Source organism: Macrobrachium rosenbergii, chromosome 14 (genome assembly GCF_040412425.1).
Source record: "Macrobrachium rosenbergii isolate ZJJX-2024 chromosome 14, ASM4041242v1, whole genome shotgun sequence".
Lineage (NCBI taxonomy): Eukaryota > Metazoa > Arthropoda > Malacostraca > Decapoda > Palaemonidae > Macrobrachium > Macrobrachium rosenbergii.
The window spans coordinates 25440748-25445677 of NC_089754.1; the positions used below are offsets into that span (position 1 = coordinate 25440748).

At 36.9% G+C, this 4930-nt stretch overlaps 1 long non-coding RNA gene across 2 annotated transcripts in view; it reads right to left on the reverse strand.

Moving 5' to 3' along the window:
* Positions 1-267: 267 nt before the first annotated feature.
* LOC136845813 (uncharacterized) overlaps positions 268-4930 on the reverse strand; it is a 5390-nt gene continuing 727 nt past the window's right edge. Inside the window, exons 1-2 of one of the 2 annotated variants that reach the window (XR_010855267.1) lie at positions 4913-4930; positions 268-314 (exon numbers count right to left, since the gene is read on the reverse strand). The exon at positions 4913-4930 is cut by the window's right edge and continues 727 nt beyond it. This is a non-coding gene — a long non-coding RNA (uncharacterized lncRNA). Of the gene's footprint in view, positions 315-4832 lie in introns of both variants that reach the window. The other variant, XR_010855266.1, reaches the window with a different exon arrangement.

Sequence of the window (4930 nt, forward strand, 5' to 3'; positions counted from 1 at the left end):
TCCTCGTGAAGAAGTGAGCGATCCACTAATGATTCCCATTCCTTTTCTTTTTCTTCAAATGCATCTCTCAATTTTTTTCTTTCAGCAGCTAGCTTTTCCTTCATTTCAGAACTAATTGCACGTTTGAATAAAAGGTTTAAACACCAAAACTGTGGTAGAGAGCTTTTGGAAATGACATACATTTTTGAAGGAAAGTTCTACGTGTTGCACAAATCTGCTCAATATTTTCAAGTTCTTGATGATGTTATCTTCATGAGGAGGTATAAACTTTTTATGAATTATCCCCAAAAGTTCTGGACTGCTTCCCAATAATTCTGAAATAATTAAAAAGAATGAGACATGTTTTGATGAGCTTCAATTAAAAAGGAACAGTTTACTGAGTTTTCAGAGATTGTGCATTACTGTACTCAAATGTGTCTTATGATTTCTGTAAAATGAATCCTTATGCATTCATAGCACACAAACCTACGTTTTCACAAATCAGTCAGCTGGGAAAATATTTGGATCAAGAAATATCTTCTTAAGGCCAAAGGCTACAACAGAACTGTGCCACAGATACACTACACCTTGGTTGTCAGTTCAGGGATCCAACTTGTTGAACCCACTGAATCACCTTTGCAATTTCAGGTGTACAATGCTCAACAAGCCATCTGTCATGATTCCTTAAGAACTAGTGTGACTGACTCAAGCCACCCTAGAGGTAGTGTCATGAAGTCAAATGGGATTTTGGTTAAATTTCTTCCAAAGGGAAAAATTCGATTCTACATGGGGTGTATACTAAAAGGATGCATTCCGTCAAAATTTTGATGCAGCTAATTCATGTCAAACATGCTTTCTGGGTTAGGTTATCTCATTACATTTGCCAACCTTGTTAGACAGCTTAAAGATAGGTTTTGCTCTGTATGATTATCACTCAACGATGATTGTTCATGGCTTAGCGATGATCGTCAAATGAATTTTAGAGCACTAATTTGCTTGTTTTTTAATAGGGCTGTTCTGCTTTGAACGACTGACGGTAGAGTTGTTAATGATCATCGTTGGTTCTGAGTAGTCGGTTGGCTGGAGGGTGAATATAATCGTAGTCGTAAACGATTACTTGAACTAGAAGGGGTACCTGCGTCATGGCTTCTAAGTTTTCTGAGGAACAAGATGAGATCCTTGTGGAGGAAGTTGCCAAACATCTATCAATGCGGCAGCTTTCTCATTCCAAATACAAGGACCAATGAGTAAAAGACAACGTCTGGGCAGAAGTCACCGCCAAAGTGGGAAAACCAGGTGACTTTGAATCTAATTTACAGTATTTTGTGTTATCAATGGGATGTTATGAGATTTTCAGGAATTATTGGCAATGATAAAAGGAAAAACCTCACCAGAGGTTTTATTTTTATCGATGTTGGTTTGGTTTTTGGCTCAGTAGAAAGATAGTCAAATCTCGAATGAAGAGTACCTATGAATCAATTCAAGATTTTTACACAGGTTTTGTAATATATCCCTTAATCGATAAAACAATCATGCAATTGCAAAGTGCTCTTCTAAATTCATACACAAATTTTTTCTTCAGGCATCAGTGGGTACAGGTTTCTGTTGTAAGACTTCTTGGATATGTTGTCTTTGATCAAGTCAACCAGGAAGTTGAGCTGTTCAACAGAAAGGCGGAAAAATTCAGCAAATTTATTGGGGTCTTCACTCAGGTGGTTTGCAATTAATTTCTGATATAATCCCTCTTCATTCTTCAATTCAAACATCAAATGTTTTTTAGCCTTTTTTCCCCCGTACAACTGGAAAAGAACTTCATCTTCCATCTCTTCTACTAGAAGATATTTAATTAGCAACCTCTTCTTTCAACTCAATTTGCTCAGAGCCATTTTCTTGCAACAATAGGTTACCTTCATGGGATGCTGTCTCGTCTAAAATCATACAGACACAGATGCTTTGAGCAAAATAGTACACTCTTGATTATCGTCCAGCAATAATCATTGAACAATCATCGTAGAACGATAATTGTGATATTGCAACAAGCAAAATCTACCTTAACACTGGGTTCAGTGGCGTTTCAAACAGAGTGCACCATTAATTCGTCGACATGACACAGCTGCTAAGCATGACCTTTGAGCTAACTGCATGCATTTCTTATAGTATTCAGTATTTTGTTTGACTATGTACTTGATCTCTTCAGGGCTAAGCTAGCCACATCCAGGAAAATCACTTTTATCTTGAGCATTGTTAATTTTAAGACAAAGTAAAATTGTATTTTAACTGTAAACCCAAAACCCTCAGAAAAAAAAAAGAAAGCTCTCCATCCTTTGACAGATGAGCTATTTCTCAGCTGACAACTGGAATGAGGTGAAGGAAGTAAGTTAACAAATGAAGTTGGGGGTATATTGTAAAGAATTAATTTGATCTTGGTTTTCTGAATAACAATGCTTATTCAAAAGCAAACTCATTAATTAAGGTGGGAGGATTTGAGTTATCGAATCCCCAGATTGGCACCAGTGATAAACAGCTGCAAACCACGTGTACATCACTGTACATTGCTTGTACAGAGTTCAAAGTATCCACTAAGAAGGTAGATTTGTCTCGTATGCCTCTTTTGGTGTATGCCCTACTTTTTGTGGGAAACCAACTTGTTCCTTATGTTTGACATAAGATTAAACACAATTAAATCTTATGGGTGTTATAGTGGAAAATAATGCAGGGGATCTTCCCTCCCCAACAGAAGAGATCCCAAAGAGTAGTCTTAGCCTTTTACACATATCTTTTAATTAAAACTGCAAGAGTTGTTCGACATCTCCAAGAACGCACCATAAAACACTACTGCCATCCAAGTTATGTAGTGAAAAGCATCTCATTTTTTCCAGAAGATAAGAAAAACTAACAGTGCCTAGTTTGAAATCCATGGTTCTATGAAGACATATTGAAAAGGATCTACAAGAACAAGGAAAAAGAGAAGGAATGGCAAATGACACTGTAGTATAAGAATTGATCATGTGAGACTTGGAACTTCCCAAAAAAGCAAGCAGCAAAAGATAGGCCAAAAGAATTCCAACTTTATGAGTAATAATACCTGATAAGACATAAAAGAAGGGTTTTCCCTATATGTTGGTAAGGAGCTCTTCAAGAAGAGTAACAGGTCATTTGGGACCTGTTGCTTGTCCTTAAAGGTGAGGTTAGGGAAGGAAAGCTGGTATGCACCTTTGTAATTGGCCTTGTAACATTTTTATCCTTTATTACATGTTCTGTAACTGATACTGCTTATAGACATAGATCACACTGAGGGTCCTCCATAATTGTTACACAAACCTATAGGAGGCTGGGGAAAAACAAAGAACACAAAAACTTTATGATTCATGTGGCTGGCAAGAAACTAATTTTTCAAATAATTACTGACTCATATGTTACCATAGGGCCCAGGGTAGGTTATCCTTACCGAACTGTATTTTGAACTATAATCTACACACAGCTCAATTCTAACCCAAGGGGATATCCTAGGCTATGGATATGAGGTGGAAGTGAATTATACAAATGTGAAGAATTGGATTGTATTCAATGACCACTGTTGTTAAGAAAGTTTTCAATAACTTATTGGACACTGCTTAGGAAGTGCTACACACTTGTAGTATATATGTTCTGTGTGAGTGCTTATGTGCATTTTTTGTGTTTTCAAGTAAAATTCAAGGAAGTTGTCTTACCCCTCCAAGTTTCCAACATCCAATTTACGTATCAGTTTAACAATGGCTGCCTTATATGTAAGATTTGCTGATGGTCAGTGTACATATTTTGTTTTATATTCGAACTCTAGATATACTGTAAAACAAATCTTTGTCTCTCTCTTGATAATCCTTTCTGCTGATACATTCCACTCTCTACATAACAAACTTGGCCAAAAGAAGTCATTTAGGCCTACCAGAATTTGGACAAAATGGTTTTTCATGCAAAAATGGCTAGGAAATGATAGGGCACCAAATGAACCTAAAAATACCAACCTAACATAACCTCGGGTGTTTCCTGGTTACAATTTTGCCATATTAGCTATGGAGGGGGGTGGGGGACTGGTATTGTCTTACCTTATGTCATAATTATTTTTCTATGTTATTAAGCATTTGTGAAGGTTATGTATTGAGAAAAAATTCTTTGATTTGATGTGTTTCACCCAGGAAAAATGCAAATTATAATATGGGAGGTGGCTGGAGTCTTCCGAAAAATGACCCTTTCTTATGATATGGCCTTAAGATTTATGATACATTAGATAAGGCAAGCATAAATACCATTTTATTGAGTACACAAGTAAATCATTGGATAACAGTCCGTTTCCGGTCCGAACTCCAATTCCACATGACAAACATTTTTCCGACATTTTTCTTGCTGTTTGTCCCATTCAAGATTTCAACCGGAAACCATTTGTTTTAATTTCCAAACCTCAAGCCATAAGCACATTTACATGCAAAATGGGAGTCGTGTTTAGTACCAGGCCCTTGGGGGTGTACGTAAAACATAAACTAATGACGGTAAATACCATAAACATAAAGTTTTGCGTTGTTTTGTATGTTACGGCCTAAATGACTTACGGCCGAAACGACCAGGACCGGAGTAATTGATTGTACGGAGTACAGAGTACTTGACGGGATGTTCAGACTGGAAATGAACATTATCCAATCATTATACCTGGCAGCATACACCAAACAATAGGCTCTGCTTAGGCCTGAGCTTCAAACTTTTAATGAGTCACGAACACACGCTCGGTTGTTGTTTAGGCCTGTCTTTCCCTTTCTTGTGAATGAAATGAAGATCCCATCATTGTCATTTTTCATTTAATAATAGATACCAAGTCCCACCTGTTTGGATTCATTTGTTTAATCGTAGGTTTTATACAGTACGATGATATCTCGCCATATTTGCAGAGGATAATACATACGTGAACAACACTTTTCTG